Here is a 21,454-nt window from a genome sequence, read left to right as displayed (position 1 = left end):
GTGGCTGCACGGATCAAGTTCAAGACCCTCTGCATCATCCACAAGGCTTTCTGGGACCGGGGCCCATACTATATCCAACGCTATCTTCCTAAGTACCTTCCTACTCGAGCCCTCTGCTTGTCCACTTCCATTTCTCTGCGGGTGAGTCACTTCTCCAAGCAGAGACTGGGTGGTATATCTCTCTCCTCTACAGGTGCCTCACTCTGGAATGGCCTGCCCCTCCGCTTTGAGCCAGTACTCCTTAAGTTCCAGAAGCTCCTCAAGACCTTCATTTTCTCCTCGTACTTCTCTCTGCCTCTCTGGTAACCTCTCCCCTCCTCTACCAACCTTCCCCTCCACCTGCATTGTTATGCTGACTGTCTGCTTGGTGTTCCTCTGAGTCACACAGGACACCAGCCCCTCCCGCCCCCTGTCCAGTCCCTCACACTGGCCTACTGCCCTTCCTGCACTGCCGCCTGGCCTACCTTGCACTACCTGGATGTGATTACCTTGGGAGGCACAGCCCTCCTTGCACTTAACCCAGGGGCCCTGCTGCTCTGGGTTCACTACTCCCCATTCCTCTTCCCTTCACTTTTTGTCTGCGCACTTACACACACTAAATGATATAGGCCTAGTAAGATAGTTTGTCTTGTCCTCCCTCCCTTGCCTGGTTGCACCATGACACACTTCTGTATAGGTGCGCTATAGATAACTTATCAGTCAATGTATTACTTATAGCAAATGTTGAGCATTATATTAGGGCAATAGGTTATGCTCTGGTATCTCGTCGCCTTTCCTCCATGTGTTTGGGATGTAATCCCCAGGAAAGGGATGGGATGCAAGCACTTAATTTGCGGCACTGGGACATACCTGCACCCTGAAGACTCTTGTACTTGCCCCCAGTGTCAGGCTCAAATTCCCAATAGCCGCACAGGAACCTTTGCATTCACACAACTGGCCCTCTTGCCTTGCCTGCATGCCAAAGAACAGAATATCGGGAAGGTAAGCCAGCCCGAACCGTCTAGGGGTGGGGAAGGAGCGGGGATCTATGTCGGGGATTAGGAAAGATGTTTCTATTTTCTGCTACCCATCCAGAGGCACTTCTGGAGTTAAGTGGATACTTTTGGCTTCACTTATCATGCTAAGCTCATTTATTTTGGGGGCACTGATCAGTCCCTAAGGCTAGCAGTGCAGGAGAATTCTGTTCTCCATAGTAAAGTTCAAGGCTTATTTTTCTGCACCTTATGTGAAGTGCAGTAGGGAAGCTTTTTTTCTTTGTAACTTTGTTTTTGGTAACTTTGTGGTTACTTTCATGATGTGTCCAGGATGGGCTGGTGGCAGCGGATACTTTATTAGTGTTTATCTTTTTTATATGAAATGATTATGGTCATGTTGATAGGAAATCTCTGAATTGTACTTTGGAACATTTCTTTCTTCCCACGTTGGAATAATTTCAAAATATGGTAAATACTTTGAGCCTGACTTTTTATGATAATGATCTAATGGCAGCAAAAATGTTCAAAACATCGTGCAGGCACTGGAAATGACAATTCATATGGATGTACGTTAGAAGCTCATTAATGAAAATCTCATAGACGAGCAGAGCGCATTGTAAAAGGGTGCATTACAAATAAATCGAAGACATTCACATTCAATTATATTTATAGATTTTCATGCATCTATATTGCTTTTGAGTACACCGCTCCCTCCCTTTTCATGCGTTACCAAATCATATCACTCAGTCTACTCTTTGAAAGAGGGCATCTCCCCGATGAATTAAAAACACGTGTTATTTAAGCAATTTAAGCAATAACGCCCGATCCAGGCGGCTGGATCGGGCCTTTTTGCTATAAGCACCCTCTGGTTTTAAATCTGGAAACCCAGGGTACTAACAGCAATGTATTTTGTTTGAATAAACGGGACGCCATATGCTGCTTCCAGGACTATTTAGCCTTGAGTGGAAAGTACTTCTTTTGTTCACCTTTTCCTCAAACACCTTTTTTCAGGCTATAGCAAACACCAGATCCTATTACAGCTCCTCAGAGGACATCCACTTTTCAATATGCTCTATGTCCATGCAAATGATTCAATCTCCTTGGGCATGACTTAATTTCTTTGTTTAAGCGTCACTATTTGAGAGGTTCAATTAAATCATCACCACTCTGCCCGCGATGAGTTACTTTAAAGATACTATGAAGGCACATAGAGCCCTAAGAGTCCTGCACCGCTGCCGTCACCTCTATTGTCCCCTCCCCCGCCAGATCCTACCAATCTCGCTCGATTTTGCAGATGTTTGGCCGGTGGCACTAGAGCTAAGGTCACGTGACGTTAGCTAGCCGGCGGGGCTGGAGTTTTTACTCCTTTTCCGAATCATATAACCGGTCTCACTTCTCCTCGTCTGTCATAGCTCCCAGAATGTCTTGTCCTATCGTCAGAAGTGAAGGGCAGATGATGACAAAGGTTTCTCCTGTCTGGCTAGAAGGAGCCTAACCTCTTACTCTGCAGTCCTCTGACAACATCGTCAGGTGTCAAACTTCTACCTCAGTTTCCTTCATCTCCGCCTTTACTGACAGAAAAAATGACCTGCTCACCTCACCTTCTGTTGACATGACCTTACTATGATTGGCACGTACTAGCTGCCCCTTTACTAAACCCACAATATGATTCTAAATACCTATTGTATGGTTAGGCTTTACGAATTTTATGTTAACAGATTTTCGCCGACAAATCGCCCCAGAATGCACATTTCCCATTTCTCCAGCTTTATTAACAAAAGTTTAAAAAAAATGCCCACTGGATGGCAGCGTTGACCTATATATTGATAAGATCCTCTATTTAAAGATTACATTTTCCTGGTTTGTATACTGTCAGCCTCTTCTTAACTGTCAGCCTCCGTCTTAACAAATATTAAGACCTGACAGTTTTCTGTTCTCCCTGAGACCCGCATTAATACACCCATGACTGCAGCCAGGGCAAACTGTGCCATGTGATTAACCTTATTAAGATACCCCTTGAGGAGGCCATCAGTGCTGGCAGCTAACCTCTGGAACCACCTACCACTTCCGTAGCGATCTGAACCATCCTATCTTTTCAGTAACATTCTTAAGACACACTTGTTCAACTAACTATATGAACTTATGTACTGAACGCACCATGTCTGCAATACGCACCTAGATGCCTACGGGCTATGCGCGCTCCTATACATTCAAAAATAAATACATAAAATCAATAAGTGATAGTTCCAGCAATACACCCATTCATTCATCAACCTTTGTTAACTGTGCCAAATGATGGCTCCATTAACGCACCGACCACCAATGTGATGGGGATGTGTGTTGGTACAACCTCTTCTGTTGGCGACCTTAAATTAATTAGTAAGGTTTTTCAGCCGTGTCGCATCCCTGTGGCCTGAGTTGGAGGAACCAATCCCCTACCTCCTTGGTTATACAGCAGATTTTGGAATCTGCCACTTAAGGATTGCGCCACACATTCAAAATCACAGAGCCCTTTATTCCTGGTTTACAAGTGTTTCGGCTGCTCAAGAGCCTTTCTCAAAACAAAAAGGGCAACAGCAAAACTGTCATCATCCGTCTTATTTGCAATAGTCCCGAGTAGATCTCTCAAGTATTCTAACTTCAAAGTTCCTCCGTCGGCTTAGCAACACTATTGTGTTAGAATACGAATACCATATACGTTCCAACACTGCTCTTAACTAGAGACGTTACCGTGAGCTTGTGGTGCCATTCAGTAATCTGCCATGCCACGCCCGAAGACCCAGCAGTGCTCTCGCTCAGTGCCCGGCCGGTACATATTTATATGATAAAAGTGCCTTCCTTCAAACACAGTGGACTATCTTGGACGGAAAGCTCACTTCTGGAGAAAAAAAAAGCATTACACTACATATGCTTAAATGTGATGGTGTCTTTAATTGTGTGCAGGTGAGTGCCTCTCACAAATGGGCTACACACAGCCATCTCTGCTGCAGTTCTTCACTGTTTCCTCTCTTGTGAGTCTGTTTAAGCACTGAAAGTGTAGTGGTGTAAAACATAGGAGAATGTTCAGTCTCGAGTTATTTTGCATTCTGGGACTTGTAGTCTATTCAGGATGTGGAAATCACTCCAAAATTCTACTATTTTGGCTTAACCTATGTGTCAGGATTGCTATCTTTTTGGGGCTTTGGAATTATGCATGTAGCAATAAAAGCACAACGTTTTTGTATACACTTTAAAAACAAGTTGTCTGTGATTGTTTTTCTGTATTTAAAAAATGGCAACACTCATATACACATACAAAAAAGGTAGTTGGCGCCCCTCTGTAGAGAGAGCATGGCATGATAACCTATTCTGTGTTTTTTCCCACTTCGAGACTCCGTAGCCATCGCTTTTTGCTCACTGTACTTTTCACGAAGGAGGAATAGCCATTTGCATATCATTCTTTGTCCCGCCCACAAGGGCAGCCCAGCACCGAAATGTCAGGCAAATCTCCTTTGAACAAGAGTACCAACAGCGTCCCCAGACACCTGATTCAGCCTTGTTGGGCCTCATAAGTGAGGTGGAGCTCCTTTGAACTCTTGTTCAAAGGAGGTTTGCCTGGCATTGAGGTGCTGTACTGCCCTTGTGGGTGGGACAAAGACTGATATGCAAATGGTTATTCCTCCTTTGTGAAAAGTACAGTGAGCAAAAAGTGATGGCTGCGGACTCTCAAAGTGGGAGTCATGTTCTTTCTAGAGAGGGGCGCCTGCTACCTTTTTGTATTTTCACTCATATACACAGATTCTGAAATTCGTGGGAATACTGGAAAAACACTCCTGTAATTAAAGAAGCTTAAACACTGAAAACAGGAAACCCTATTTATGGTACGGCCTTATATGCTGCTGGCATTTCAACCTTTATAACTTCCCATAACTTGGATGTCTTTATTTGTGTCCTGTTTCATTTATACATCATCACACATCCTGTCAGAATGCAGCTACCAAAAGGTGGTGTAAGGGTACAGAAGGAGAATGAGACAGTATCGGGGGGTGGGGAGGAGCTTGTAAAAAACCTGCATGAAACAAAATACCGAATTCGGCAGTGAAAAAAAACTTGAAGACTCAAAATGTCAAAGAAGGGGACCGGAGGTTGCGGGCGTGTCCCCCGCCCACCCCCGCACCCCTTCTTTGACATTAAAGGAATTCAGGGGTGGCAGGGTTGTCTCCGCTTCCATAACAAGGACAGCGAGGGACAAAGATGGTTAAAAAAAAATAAACAGACTTTGCGGCAGAGGTTCCTCCTCTCAATAGGGAGGCAGAACTCGCGTCACAGGGACGGAGCCGTGCAGAGGTAAGGAGCAAGGGGAATGTTTTTAAGGGTATGTGGGTGTAGGATAGCGGGTGGGGGGGTCATGTACGTGATTATTTCTTTACGGGCATGCAAATTCGAAATGAAAAGGAAAGCCCAGTTGTCTCTATCTCTGAGGAGTTTCCCTGCCTCAACTAAAACTCTACGTGCTTTGTCAGAATATCTGTATAAATCAGTAGTCAACCGTCCTGTGTCAAAAACCCTATTTTTGTCCTTTCTATATAAAACTAAAGAGCAAGCAGACCTTTTTGGTGCAGAGGAATAACTCCCTTCTTCTGGACTGTGGATAAGAGTTTGTTTCCAGGCTTTTGCTCCTCCTTAGTGGAATGACTCCCTTCCCCGGATCAGAAATGTAATTCAGCACAAAAAAAAAAAAGTTCGAGCACTTCTCCTTGGCAGGAACATTGTCTATCTTTGAACAATTTGTACCAGAAAGTATTTTAAAACTTTGGTTACCAGGAGACTGCCTCCCATTTCCTGGTATTTTTTGCGTCCACAGTTCAACACAACCAGGGGGAATGACTCCCTTCCCCTGGCTTTGCTTCCACTCTGACTTTACAACTGTGTATGTCTTTCGCTTTGAGGGTCCCAGAACCCGACTTCCCTGTCTCTGTATTGGGGCAGACTTGGTTTACTCTCCTGCCAAGTGCTGCCACAAGGAAGATGTCTTCTGCTTTTCTTCTCTTGTGGGGGGGAGTGGGGTCGGGTCCCAGACTTGTGTATCTATTCTACTTTAGTTTGGCAGACCTAGTTTACTCTCCTGCCAGTTACTGCCACAAAGAAGATGATTTGTACTTCTTCTCTATCATGGGTCCGGGTCCCAGACCCATCTTTCTCTCTTTGTGTTCAACTTTGAGTTTAACTCTCTCTGTGTTCGCTTCTCAGGAATCGGATCAGACAATGTTAACACACCCTGGGGATCTCACATGCGTAGAGTAAATATTAGCCCCACAGTTGTTATATCTGGAAAAGAATGGAATAACATTGCCTCTCCTACCAGTCGGTACCACACCCAAAAAAAAAGAAAACAGGTTCCTGTTACCCAACACTTGTACCTGGGGAAAGATATAGACAGGTTTTTTCTACCAGTGGGCTGAGACCTTTAGAAAGAAAAGTTGAGCTCCTTACTCATTTACATCGGCACTTCTCCCTTTCCTCTTCCCTGCTCTTGCGTGATCTGAATGACACAGGGCCTTGTAAGATCATTGTTTTGTCCTCCCCATCTTTTCCCCCCTCCTTGTCATGTCGTGCCTAGAAACATTTGTGTACAGGCGCATTATAAATGCCATATCATATCATTCTAGGATGGGGTTGTTTGCTAACCATTAACCCGCTAAGCTATTTTGCCAGTTTGGAAGACTGTAGAAGGCAACATCTACCACATTTTCTGTCCCCAACCTTGTCTAATACAGGGAAGAGACAAGGTGATAGTCTCATTGAAATTATGGATCGATTGCTCCATCAACTTATCCCTATACCCTACGAAGAAGGAAAGTTACAAATGTTACCCCTTCTCTCCTGTGGAGAAGAACTGACATTTATTTTCTTAAATTTCTCTTCAACTTCTGCAAAGGTCAACAAGGGCAAGTGAGTGGTAAGCCTAGTGTATGAGGACTTATGGAATCCATCCACCTGGAAGAATAAGGGGGAACACTCGAGGACCGACATCCCAAAAAAATGTCTGATCCCTTACCAGAGAAAATGGATTGTAAACAGATGCAGGGAGAGTCCTTATGGGAGAAAGCTTAACTTCCCAAGGTTTTAACTTCTTTGAAATGTATCTCTCCCCAAAAAGTAAGACCTGAAACCAATAAGAATGTTATTTCACATTCCGAAATAGTTAAATTCCCTGAATCCAAGAACGAAATTCTCATTCACCCTATTCCCTTGGGGTCTTTATTATCTTCCATTAGGGAAGCCGTATGTAATCTTAGGTCTGAATTCAGATGCAAGAAGGAGGGAGAGACCTTGCTTCTGGTGAAATCTCCTTGTGGGGCCCACGGCCTAGGGAACCCCAAAGAAACTCATGATAGACACATAGATGCAAAAACTTTCTTAATAGAAGAAGAAAGTGAATTTGAACCGGATCCCTCATGGGAGGAATGTTGATTTATGAAGCGCAGCATATGCCACCAGGGCATCTTGGCGCTGCTCGGCAGGACACATAGACAGAAACACTAAGAAAAGGTGAGTTTTTAAGGCTCGCTGGAAAGAGAAGTGATTGGACAGGCTACGTAGATCGCGTGGCAGAGAGTTCCAGAGAGATGAGTCTGCAACCGGAAAGCCCCGGCCACTGAATGTGGATTCCCGGTAGGCGACCATCCCCTAGAACAGGAATGTTTCCTATGTGAAGTCTAAGACACCCCAAAAACCATTGTTCATCCCATAGGCCGGAAAACTCCAACTTGACATCGGAGAAGAGTGATGAATCTTGGGTTTTCCCATGTGAGCATTATATATGCCCTCTCTAGAGAAATACCACCTCAGAGGAACAGTGATAGTCAGGCAAAATCCACTGTCCTATACACTGGGGACAAAAACACCTATAGAGAGTCCCTGTCCTCCTAAAAGACCACTTGCCCGCAGTTGGATACTGGGAGTAGGGGATGCGCAGTAAGTGCAGACTTGCCTCCCCAGAGATAGAAGCAAACAGGGGAAGAGAAAATAGGTTATATTCATGGCCATGTTGACGGACACCCACAAATACAAATCCCTATCCTTTTGGGAGGAAAATTATATTTTATGGTGGCCTTAATCCCTGACCTACCAGCCCAATTAGTTACAGGAAGTGATGTTTCCCAATTTGGCCAATGGATCTCACAAGTGGCCCAAATACGAGTCATTCCAGGACTACCACAAGAGAAAACAATTGGCAACGGCTTTCCCAACCTCGAAACAATCCAGCAACCTGCCAATAAGACATCTCTTCCATACTCCCCAATGTAATCATGGGAAGACGAGGGGTTTCTTCAGAAGGCTGTATGTGGATGTGGGGAACTGAAGAATCTTATGGATCCCTCACTAAACCCCTGCCTAGAGTTTCCTCCGAGGTTGCCAGGAAAAGGCAGATGCTTCCTGATCCTGACCTAGGGGATGGTGTACTGTGGAAGGATCACCTGGGAGGAGACAAGGCCCACGGCAGTGAGGAGATCCCATGCGATGAGATGCAGTATGTGTCCTTTGAAAGGGAACACCTTTCAAGATTGCCAAAGCAGCTAATGGCTTATTGCCATTCCAATGTATCTGAACCAAATATAACATCTCTGGCTCTGAGCACAAATCTCATGAAACCTGAACAAACCTACCTTAAAACAAACCTTAAGACAGAAATGTCTTTTAAGATATCTCAGGATACAAACCTTCCTTACTCCCAAAGGTAAATTGTAAAAGGATCTAGCAATATTGCTTAGGTCAATTGTCTTCCTCTGTAAAACTCCATTCTAAAAATTCCCCTTTTAATGGTTCTAATGGAAATAAATCTACCCTTAAAATTATGAAATTGCTTAAAAGAACTAACTTTGTTGTTGTGGACTACAAGTCCCATAGTCCCAATGAGCACTGGGATGAGGAAGAGGACTGAAGAGGTATGCTGTAACTGTGGTCAGGCATTTAAGCCTAACAGCCCACACCTGAAGGAATCCAGGGAGGCATAAAAGGTCCCCTTAGTTGCAGGCAATTGAGAGGAGCTGGAACTGTGACTGGAGTTCATGCTGTAGTAGCAGAGGCAGAAAGAAGACACAGTTTTGTCAATTAATGCAGAAGTGGGAGAGCCAAAGGGACACTGGAATGTTGATGAAGCAGATTTCACCTGCTTGTTCTGTGAGCGTCCTGTTCCCCCAAACTCTGAGTTGTGAAGTGAAGGCGTGCAGGAAGGCTGCTTCTCAGGTGCGAGAGGGGCTCCTTTATCGAGTGGTCAGACCGTAGACACTTTCAGCGAGGAAGGGTGTGGGTCCCTGTGAAACCAGAAGCAGTAGCAGTTGTGCCCGAAGTCGTGGAAGTTGTGCAACCCGCAGAACAAGGATTACAGAAGCCGGTGAGTCAAACCTGGTTTTCTGATTCCTTAGCGCGAGCACTGCCGGCAACAGTATCCAGTGCTATCTTCACTCGCTTATAGACAGAAGCAAGCTGAAGTTGTTAATTAAACCTTTAACAATGGGACAATGAAAGTAGCACTCGCGTGTGATGGGTAACTTCTCTTTTCACTCATGTGAAGAGCAACTTTAAACACTGTAACATATAAGAAGTGGTTTCGGGTGCCTAATTTCATTTTTCAAAGAAAGAGTGACCTTTACATCTTTAATCACGTGAACATTATAAGCTTATAAAAGAGGTAAAGCATTTAAACATTGTATCTATTGTTGAAGAGAGAGCAAGCATACCCTTGCACCCCCCAAACTCAAAATAGTGAACATGGCGAGCAGGGGACACTCCTGCAGGCCCCGCTCCTCAAGTTCGGTTATTTTTGTCTCGATCAAATTGGTTACACCCAATTCGATCAAAACATCTATATACTGTTTCTTTTCCATCAAATTGGGTGTTTCCGAGTATTCCCCTATTAAGCCTGAATACAGCCTTTCTTAAAGACAGAAAACCACCTAACTAAGACTCTGAGCCCACATTGCCTAAAATACAAGTGTGCAAGCGTTACCGTGAGCCAAGAGAGTAGCACCAATGCTTCTGGGTAATTATTTCAGCAAACAGTTGGCAGAGTGTTGAAGACAAAGTTGGGGATGGGACACTTGCTGCTCATGAATATCATTTGAAATTGACAGTCTATATTTCCAAAGACTTCAAGCAACAGAGAGAATTGGATCATTCAGGCAAACTTAAGTTGTTGTTGCAGACAGACAAGAGAGGAAAAGAGACTGTCCCTTTTGAAGAGACAAATTCAGAGGACGAGTGCCTTGCCTGTTGGAAGGTGTTGAAGTGCCTTAACCTAAATCTTGTCAGAACTAAACTGTTTTGAATTACAACGTACTGAAGCTGTGATGGTATTTCAAAGTACTGAGACTGTGGTGGTATATCTGGGTGGTATATCTGGTCGTCAGTAGATGCAACATTTCAGAAGACCAAGTGAAGTAGAGTACTATGAGACAAAAGAGAATGTTCTCATGGTAAGCTTGAGTAGAAATGAAGTTGTAGAAGTAGCAGCACTGTGAAATTAACCTGACAAATATACCTATTGTGAATCCTAATCTTGTGACTAATGACATACTGTTTACCAAGAACTGTGTTTCATTGACCGTTGTAGAAGTAGCATTTATTTTGAACTGTGGCAAAGCTTTTCTTGGATTACTGGAAGTGGTGGCAAAGCATCGTTGCTGTTCTGAGGAAGTGGAAAGTTCATATTTCACCCACCAAGAAGAAAAGATTTGCTATTGTTGGAACTTTGGTTAACAAAACTTTACCTTGACATTAAAACGTCAAGATCTGATCTTAGTCTATCTTACCTACAGGGATTTCCTTGTTTCTTTATTTTGTTGAATATTGGAGTAGAATTCACTTTGAATCCTGGGGAAGGGAACTCGCCCACGCTATAGAGGTTATCAAGAAACTGTGAATGCTGTTGATGTTATTTGTATTGCTGTATAGTTTATTTGTGTTTGATGTTTAGTTTAGCCAGACATCCTGATTGTTTCCCATTGGTTTTGGTTAGGCAGTGAAATCCTCAGCCGAGTAGGGATAGTGAGGCATAAAATAATATTTTTACTTTAATAAAATGGCATGTTTTGAACAATCATCAAACAGTTGTCCACCTCGCATTGTTGACCCCTCACAAAACCCAAATTAAGGAATCTCTTCCCCAGATTGGGGAGAATGCTAATTATCACCCAAGGGATAGTCCTAGAGCGAAAAGCCAAGTCTTTAGGGGAAGGGTATGTAATGATTCCAATGGAGTAATTGCGGATTCCCCGCCGGGAACCTCCTCCCATGTGGCTAGGTGAATGCAGCCGCTACCTGATCCTGACCTCATTGGATGACTCACAGTATTCCCCCCTTTCCCATGAAGAAAACCCTCTGACCCCCAAGACCTTAATGACCTATTGTGAGCTAACAATTCCCCCCTATAGAGCAAACCAAGGAACCCTTTCTTTACCCTATTTTGGTCATATCCGCACCTTTGATTCAGACCCTCACAACTCGCTCCTAATGTGTCTTCATGTGAAACCTCTGAGAAAAACCATCTGGGTTCATGACATTCATGAACTCCAACTCCTATAACCACTTAGGTACTGAGACGAGTGGAGGATAAGGGACTTTGTGCAAAATGACAGGAACCAGAAGTACAACATGCAGACTAGTTGTTTTTCCATTCCCTCAGTGCGCTGGATATTTAAAGATGGCAACTGCACTGTTGGAGAGAGGAGTGCAGGAGAGGACATTAAACCTCATACTGAGGTTCACGAATACGGGACGCTGGAATGCCGCCGGAACAAGAGGAGCCATGCAGAAGATCCTGACCAGTGAGCCATTCGCAGAAGCAGCGTTCTCTATCCCGGACTGAGAGGGGAAGCTGGTGTGTGACTGCTAAGCCAAGCAAAGCGCTGCGGGAGTGTCTTCAAACTCCAAATTGGAAAGCGGGAGAAGAAGCCACACCACCCATGCACGAGTAGAGTTGGAGATGCTGGACACAAACGGCGAGTCTGCCCAAAGCTGCTGGGGACCCTGCGGCATTCCGACAAGCACACCAACAAGTCTTTGACCATTACGAAATTCCTGATGTAGGAAACACCCGAAACTTGTTGAATGCATTCAAGGCAAAATACAAATTCAACACCCAATAAGAAGGAGGTTTGAATGCGGACAAAACAAAGTACAAAAGCAAACCCCAATCACATAGGTTTTTTACGATCGGACCTAAAAAAAAAAAAGGTCCGACCGTACAAAACGACCGGAAAATGCTACCACCAAAGGTTCGAACCTTTGGTGGTAGCAAAAGACTGCGTGGGTGTCCCCCGCAACACCCCGCCCACTATACTGTGTGGCATAGTGAGCGGGGTGGTGCAGGGGAAACCCCCGCAGCACACCCGCAAAAAAAAATAAAATAATAAAACAGGGGCTGCAGGGGTATCCCCCGCAACACTCGCTCACTATACTTTACAGTATAGTGAGCAGGGATTGCAGGGGAAACCCCTGCAGCCCCTGAAGTATGTAAGTGTGTTCGCATGACAAAGGTGCAAACTTTTGGTAGTTGTTAGGGAGAATTCTCTTATAAGGCTAATTTCCCAAACCTAGTGAGTCCCCCGGCAGCTTTGCTGGATTTTATTATTATTATTTTTTCTCCTGCTAAGAGTGTGAGACTCTTTTCCTCCCACTCTTAGGCATGATTTGAGGTATGTCTTTGACTTTTGGTGTGCTTATGGGCTATGGGATCTTTTACTCCATAGGGTACCATCTGTTTTTTTGTGTATGTGTTACACAGCATCCTCAGTGCAGTAACACAGGGATGTCATAGTGGCCCCCAAACATAGAGTCCATACCCTGGGACTGACTACTGTCTCCCAGGGCATGTAAAGTCACCATTGGCTTTACTAGTCCAAAATTGTGAACAGAACCAGTACAAACCATCATATTGTGGAAGTACTGGAAGGGGTTAATTAGATTGCCCCTGGGTCTGTTTCCAAGGGGGCACTGCCCAGTCCCCCCTTGTTGAGTTTCTGGCTGGTGGCAGTGGTTACCACGCAAAATATTCCACCGGAATAGTTCCTATGGGATTTTCCCATTGATTTTAAACGCACCACTTTTTGGTGCAATGTTAAAGATACCGGCGGTTTATTTATTTAATATTAAATCACCGGTTGGGTCTTTTTGCCAGAACTCTTTTCTAAAATGGCTTTCGTGTCCGTCTCTCTAACTCCAACCAAGGTCGGGCCCTTTGTTCCACTTTTTGGCGGGCTTCTCCACAGAAGCCCTCCAACCGGTGCCACTCTGTCTGGGTTCCACAGGATGTGTGGGTGGGGGAATTGGCACCCTGGACTGCGTTGCCTTAGCAACTCAAGTCGCACTCTGTTCTGATTAGCCCAGTGGTGAGCTGCCCGGCTCACCACTTAGCATGTATGAGTGACAGCTAGGCTGTTGAATGGGGGGTTTTTGGGACTGGAACTTCAGAAGACGCCACAGGACCTAAGAAATCCGAAGAGGGGAGAAGCTGACCCATCTGCAACGACGACACCACCGGTGGAGCCCTGCTGCAACGACCTCACCACTTTCCTGACGGCGAGAAGATCTTCTGCTGAAAGAGTCTTCTTCCTCTGAGCTTATGGGATCAACCAGTTCGCCATTTCGCCTTCCAGGACGTCTCTTGATCGAATCGCCCGTGCCAAGCACCCCGGCGGCCGGATAGCCAAGCTTCACCACTGTGACTGTGAATACCAGGAACACACCTTTTAACGGACAAACTCCATGGCTGGTTTCTTCCCTGGGCAGTGCAACGACTCCAAGTTTCCTCCTCGACGAGATCCTCTCTTCCCCTCGTCGAAAACACGAACTGCACCCGCTGCCAGGAACAACTGCCACCGCTGGAGCTTCCTCAACTTTAAAAGTACTGTGTTCCACCTGGCCTCCCTTTCTACGGTTTGCTAAAGGTGACCCTTAAATCTTTGGCTTTCCAACTGGGTTGGCCCCCAGACCTTCTAACTTTATCTTTTGAACCACCCCAACCTCTTTTGAACATTTCTACAAGACTTGAATGCATTTCTCAACTGTGTGATCTTGGGCACATTTCACCTTGCTCCATTTAAAGTGGGCCTGGCCTATGAACTTTGGCTCTACAGTAGACTCTGCCTTCACTAACTTGTTTTGGTCTCAAAAGTGTTGGGAACTGTTTTATCTTTATGACCTGCCTTTTTATCTCCCTTTAACCTAATCATTGGAGTGCCATCTAAGTTACGCGCTCACCTCTGTTTTGACAAAAAGTGGTGTTTTGACTTAGACTTGTCTAGTAATTGCCAAGGGAGGTGTGTATACATTTCTGATTGTGTTAGAACTTGCTTTTGATTTATAGTGCTAGTGTATTTTCTAAAGTGTGTGTAAAATAAATAATTATATACTTTTGATAACAAGCTCCGGTCAGTGTTTGCTTGCTCTACTGTGTTTTTAGCCCTATTGTGTATCCTCTGTATACTGCCTAACTCTTCTTGAGAGAAGTCTGACTGCTCAGCCACATCTACCAGGTAAATCTGGGTGGTATAGACTGCTACCAATTGGGTTTACTGCTTACTCCTGTAGTCTTAATCTTTTTGCAGTGTTCCCCAAGGGAACTGCACAGGATTCTGCCTAACAGTAGTTCGCACCTTTCTCATGCGAACATTCCGGCCGCGGCAAAATAAGCCGTGGCCGGATCACTTAGAATCATCACATATAGATGCATGAGGTGTGCATGTGGGAGAAAGGTTATTCAATAAGAAGACTGTTTGAATGCAGGCAAGGCAACACAGAAAGGAAAATCCTAAAGATAAGATAAACATGTTCGAATGCAGACAAGGCAAAGAATAAAGGCAAACACCAATCAAGTACATATTGATGGGATGCCAATGTGGGGAAGAAGTTTTAAGCTGAGCAAATGCTACCAAGCCTTCACGGTATATGCTATTATGGTTTAGCCAAAGAACTGTGAAACACTATAAAAGAAGTCCTGGCAGGCGAGTACATCAAAATTAACAAGAGGGGGTCCTGGGGGTCCCCTCTGCCAGACATTATTCCTGGTTACGAGAGACTTACCCAGATTCTTTAGCTCACTATCTTTCACAGAGGAGAAAATCCAAAACATATCGGCCTTTGTCCTTCCCTGGGGCAGTCCAGCACCAAAATGCTAGGCAATTCTCTTCTGAACAAGAGTACCAACAGCAACCCCAGACATGTGTTTCGGTCTGGTTGGACCTCATCAGTAGGCGAGTACATCAGGCAGTTGAAGATACTTGGCAGGGGAGTATACCAGGTGATTTTGAAAAACCATAAAGGAAGTCCTGGCAGGCGAGTATCCCAGGCAGCTGAAATTGTATGAAGATTCCTGGCAGGGGAGTATACTAGGTGATCTAGCAGGTTACAATAACAACTACCGAAAGATTGTTACATAATTTATTGTTTAAACAAGAACTTTGTGAGTCCAGGAAAGACACGAAGGACCTGTTAACCACAGAGATATTTTATTTTATGACCCCAGTGAAGATACAAAGGAACTGTAATCTAAAGAGACACATTTGCCATCCTATCTTCAAATCCAGGGGAAGGAGACATCCTCTAAATCCAAGGGGCTATACCTTGTAGAACATTGTTGTTGGATTTTAACACTTTTGCTAACATCAAGTTAAAGACATTTTCCTTGCACCCTTTATTTTGTTTATAGTGTGTGGGTCAGGATAGGAAATTTTGGACACAAGGACAGCTTTTCCGTACTTGATTCCACAGCCTAGCTTATTGTTGCTACTACTTGCATTCCTAAGCTACTTTGCACTATTGTAATACCTGAGATATTGTATGCAGGCTTTGCCAAATTTTAAACTAGCTTGCCACTTAATACTCCTATGCGCTACTTTAACTATCTCCAGCAGCATTACTAGCCTGCTGGATAGTGAACTGTTAGCCTGTTGTCTTGTGAACCAACCATATTTCTTTCTTACCTAAAGCAAAATGCTACTCAATAAACTCACTCACTACTGCTAACTGGGGTTTGGGCTATGTCCCGTGCATTGAGGCCTTAACGGTGTGCACATACTTCACTATGTACTGGTCCTCACACATTCTTCGGATATTCCTCCTGTCCACGGTATCCATAGTGTTTACTATTAACATCCGCTTTCACCCTATATATACACTAATTTTGCTCGCACACACCACCATATCCAAATCCGGGACACTTACTTTTTGCACTCACCCTTCCCCATTGCAACATCCTAATAACTTGTATTGCATCTTTACACAGTTCTAAGCCTAAGTACACCATGCTAAGCGTTAATCCATACTTGAACTCACCAGCTCTCTGGCTTGACAGTTTTGCACGCAAACCCATACCCAACCAACCATGCACACTCACTCTTAGGAACCATAGAATCAGTTCTAGATTTTGCAAAAAACTGTACTCTTCCCCCGTCACCATAACTACAACACCTAGTACCACTCCCACTAATATTGACAACATTAACATTCCACTCAAAAATCTACCAACTATTCACCCTAACCATCCAACACCAGAAAAAACTAAACTGCTCAAAGGAGCATTAATTAACGCTAGATCTGTCGCAGCACATACTCTTGACATTGCAGATTTCATTGTAACTGAGGACCTCGACTTCTTAGCAGTCACTGAAACATGGCTACACACAGCCTCTGGACCGTCACTGGCCCCAGCAATACCGGACAACTATGCCATCATTAGAAATGACAGAGACACGAACCAATCAAAAGGAGGATGAGTAGCCTTCATCTTCAAAACGGCGCTTGAGCTTAGAGTAATACCTAATAATCAGATTCCCTCCGCTGAGCTACTATCAGTTAAGTTAGCATTATCTCCAAACCAAACTCCCACAATGCACCTCATCTATCGGCCACCAGGACCCATCTCCTCCTTCGCCGAGGATATCTCCACCCTTTTCACAGTGAATACTAAGACTACCTCTAAAACAATATTACTTGGTGACCTCAATCTTGGATTCCAAGACCCTAATGACTCCAAAGCCCAGGACCTGGCCAGTTCGCTGACTGACCTAGGATTCAATCATCATATTCACGAGCCTACACATATCAAAGGGAGAACCCTTGATTGGCTTGCTGAGTTGAACTACAGCATCAATTTGATACCAGTCACTTCATGTATCTGGTCTGATCATCATAAGATAACTTTCTCAGTCAAAGCATCCCCACTTAATCCTAAATCTAGTATTGCACCTTCTGTTCACACCCGTAACAAGAAGGACATTACTAAGGAGAGACTACTACCGGTCATCCTCCCCTTCCTCCCCCTTCTCAATAAAGCCACAGTATCGTGCACAGACCCTCCGGTCCTGGTAGAGACTTACAACCAAACCATATTAAAAGCTCTAGATTTCATCGCTCCATTAAAACTGCGCAAACCGAAACAGCGATTGGTGCACTAGTATACAAAAAGCACTTATGGACAAAATAGCTACTCTGAAGATTAAAATCAATAATAAAAAATGTAGTTTACTGATTGACCTTCCTTCCACAGCACCAGTTGGCAACCGCTCTGCACCTACGCACCCTTGCAAACCCTTCAGCTTCTCTCCTTTATCAAACTGGGAGGTGGAAAACATCATTAAAAAACTTAAACCATCTAATTGTCAGGGTGATTCCTACCCAGCTCCCATTATTAAGGAAGCCGCCCACGACTTAGCCCCATTCATCACCACTTTTATTAATGCCTCATTTAAAGCAGGTGCAGTCCCAGATAACCTTAAGGATGCCTGGGTCATCCCTCTCACCAAAAAATCCACTCTAGAGCCTAGCAACCCGTCAAATTATAGACCGATCACCAAAGTGCCTTTCCTTCTGAAAATACTAGACAGAGCAACCTACCTACAAATTCAGGAATACCTCGAGTCTAATAGACTCCTCGGTCTCCGACAATCAGGATTCTGCACAAAACATGGCACTGAGACAGCACTCATTGACTTAACACCACAAATTCAGGACGTTAAAGACAAAGGCAAGCTAGCTCTACTACTACTAATACTTGACCTCTCGGCAGCTTTTGACTTGGTCGATCATCAAATACTCTGAAATCACTTAAAAACGGCTGCCCATTTCTGTAATGAGGCCACGGCTTGGATTAGTTCATTCCTTGCAGACAGAACTATGCGTGTCTTCTCACCATCTGCCTCATCTGAGCCCTTACCTATCACATGTGGGGTCCCAGAAGGGTCGTGTGTATCCCCCACACTATACAATGTGTTTACCAAACCGTTTTGATATTCTAGACTATCTGGGTGTCACCTATACTAATTATGTGGATGACACCCAGATACTCATTCCCATTACTGGTATCTACACAACCGATTTAAAGGTTCTCAATGAGATCTACTCAGTCATCCGAGCTTGGATGGCATCCCAGGGTCTATGCCTAAACGACGATAAGACAGAGTTACTTATCCTCGGATCCCACCTTTGACTCAATAAACTGGACTCGGCTTTCAAAGCTTTTGTCATTGATGGGAATACCATTAAGGTGTTGAACAATACTAAAACTCTAGGCTTCCACCTTGACTCTACTCTCTCCATGACAAAACAAACCAACTCGGTGGTCTCAGCTTCAGCATACACGTGCAAACTTGTGACAGCCTGCAGACCCTTCATTACCACTCCTAACTGCATCATCTTGGCTAGAACTCTTGTGATGGCCAAAATTGATGAATGCGATGCCCTATATCTAGGGACTAGTCAAAAGAACATCAACAGGCTTCAAGTAACACTGAATAATGCTATCAGAGCAGCCCTTAATATCCCTAGAAAAGAGCACATCTCAGACACTAGACGGAACCTTCATTGGCTCCCGGTGGCACACAGAATATCTCTTAAAACCCTTGCACTTACACACAAGAGCCTAACTAAGCAAGCACCAGAATACCTGACCAACTGGCTTTCTGCACACACAGCTACCCGACCACTGAGATCTGCACAAACTCACTCACTCACTCACTTGCTATACCCAGATTTAAACTACAAAATTCAGGGGGGTCCAGTTTCCCAGTTCTTGTATCCAAACTTTGGATCACACTCCCAAACACGCTCAGAAATAGTCATTTACTCTGCATTTAAGAAGAAAGCTAAGTCTTGGCTCGCAGAGCAAGAGCTAGCCGCCACCCGACTTTGATCGTACATGTCTGTTACGCTATGTTACTGCCTGCACTGACTAGATTTGTTTAGGCGAACAGCCCAAACTACTTGACTTAAGCAGATGTACTCATAAGAATATTTTAAGTGTATATATTATGTTTTCAATTGTTATTGTAATATATGCCTATATTCACATCTACTACCTCTGCCTACTATTACGTACTTTCACCTCAAGAATCAGTAACTGAAGGCTGTCAACTGCAACTTAACCTGTAACCTCGTAAGAAATGCACTAAACAAAATAAGAATACATCCTGACAGACATATTCTTAGTTTTTGGTTTCTAGGTAGGGAAGATATTCTTTAGATCATGGATAGAGAGGTGGTTTCCTACCCACATTTCTTTAATAAATATCTTTAACCAAAAACATGACAACTTTGTGTCTGGCTTTCATTTCTGACCCCTAACCATGCTGACAGATCTCACCTTTGGTAACTGGCAGTTGGTGACTGATAGGTGGTGTTGAAAGGAAATTGTAAGAGTGCAGACATGGTTCAGGCAAGGGAAGATTTCATACATGTCCCAGGACAAAGTGACATGGGACATGACTGGAGAAATCTGGGAATTTGGCAAAGACTGGGAGCAAGAGCACTATGGATGCTAGGAGCACCCTGCCGGGCCATACAGGCTTGGAGAAGGGGGTCCTGTAAAATGGGCACAAGAGCACTGAGGACAAAGGCACTAAAGGGTTCCATGTCTTAAAATCGCGGCAGAAATGGCTGTGGATACAAAATATTGCAGCAAAAATGCTGTGGTTTTGCCGCCACAATCATGTAAAAGATGCGGGGGACACCCCCACAATCCCTGGACCCATTATACCATTTAAGGGGAGCGCTGCCCCCCCCCCTGCAACCCCTTAAATGGAGATTGTATTACCTGATATCCACTAAAGACATGAAGCAAGACTTGTGGCACTGGGATCTAGGAGCAAGAGCATAGTACACTTTGGTCTACAGTTCTGTAGGCTTGAAGGCAGCAACAAGTGAACTGGAAACCAGAAACAAAGAGCTAGTGCCGCAACCAGGTTCATCAGGCAAGCACATTTCACAGTAAGTCGTTCAGGTGCATGCTCCGCGCAATATCTCAGGACCAGGTAAGTCTGTCCATCTTCCCTTCCCAACAAGCAAGGTTTGTAGAGAGCCCTTGCAAGGTTCTTGTTCAGGGAAGAAGCTGCTTATAGGGACATCTGCCTGAGTATATCCTCCTAAAGGAAACACCTATCGTAAACCGGCTTGTTAGTTGCACTTTGAGCTCCATACCTTGTAATAATCTTCTCCCTCCTTCACTGAGTTTTGGAATGGGAAAAGGTAGCTGGTCCCTTGCATTCTGGTGATTGTAGTTATCTGAATGCAATACAGTGTGAATTACCTGTAGATTTTCAGAACCACAAGCAATTGTGTGGTGGATCATGTAATGATGTAATCATGCAATCCATTTCAGTATTTGCAACCTTTCAGAAGGAGATAAAAAAGCAAATATGCATCAGAACCATAGAGTATTGACATTGGAGACATTGTTTAAGTCACAGCCAATCCATAGGTGGCACTTCCTATTGAGCAAGTGACACCAACTAGGCATCTGTGTTGGAATGCCATTTGCGAGGTAGAGAGAACTTCTGCTTTTTTTTATTTTAGCAATACATTGATGCTGGGAATTCAGTTTCAGAGAATGTGCTCTGTTAATCAGGCCCCACTCTCGTAATACCCTAATCAAAACCATATTACATCCATGTTCCTTGCTGCAACAGTCTACTGACATCCCTAGAGGTTGCCCTGCAGTGGCAAAAGGGCAGGTTCAAAGGTCATAGGTGCATTCTTACACATTCTGCTGGAACCCAAAGTTCCAACAGACAGGTGTTTTTTGGCTGTTTGCACCACTGGGTCAAAATCATATAATTGTGAACCTCTGAGATCTGGTAGCAGTTGTTAATGAATATAAGACATTTCTGGTTTTGACATGGTAGTTACTGACATTAAATAATTATACAGCCACATGTATTTGATGTAATTGTATTATCCGCTTGGTGGGCAGTGACTCATTCAGGACAGTGCCTGGTTGTTGTCATGAATCTCCCCCCGTCTCACCTGAGATCGCTTCTTGCAGGGATCAGCGGGAAGATTCTTGCGGGCGGATCGGGTTTTGTACAGATCGGCACGAGTTTCTTCCGACTGCAGCGTGCGTTCAGTGTTCCAGAATACTCGCGGGTTCAGGACGTCCAGGAAGGAAGAAGCGGTCGCAAGGATACGTGGATTCCAGGAACAAGGTGGAAAGGAGAGGGTGTAAGGAG

General features: G+C 44.3%; 1 protein-coding gene across 7 annotated transcripts in view; it reads left to right on the top strand.

Moving 5' to 3' along the window:
• Positions 1-21,454, top strand: part of NAE1 (NEDD8 activating enzyme E1 subunit 1) — a 976,013-nt gene that overhangs the window by 354,318 nt on the left and 600,241 nt on the right. The window lies entirely within an intron of this gene.

Source organism: Ambystoma mexicanum, chromosome 1p (genome assembly GCF_040938575.1).
Source record: "Ambystoma mexicanum isolate Mex_15411 chromosome 1p, UKY_AmexF1_1, whole genome shotgun sequence".
In the NCBI taxonomy this organism is placed as follows: domain Eukaryota; kingdom Metazoa; phylum Chordata; class Amphibia; order Caudata; family Ambystomatidae; genus Ambystoma; species Ambystoma mexicanum.
The sequence above is the reverse complement of the archived record's forward strand: the minus strand, read 5'-3'. Positions and strand labels throughout refer to the sequence as shown.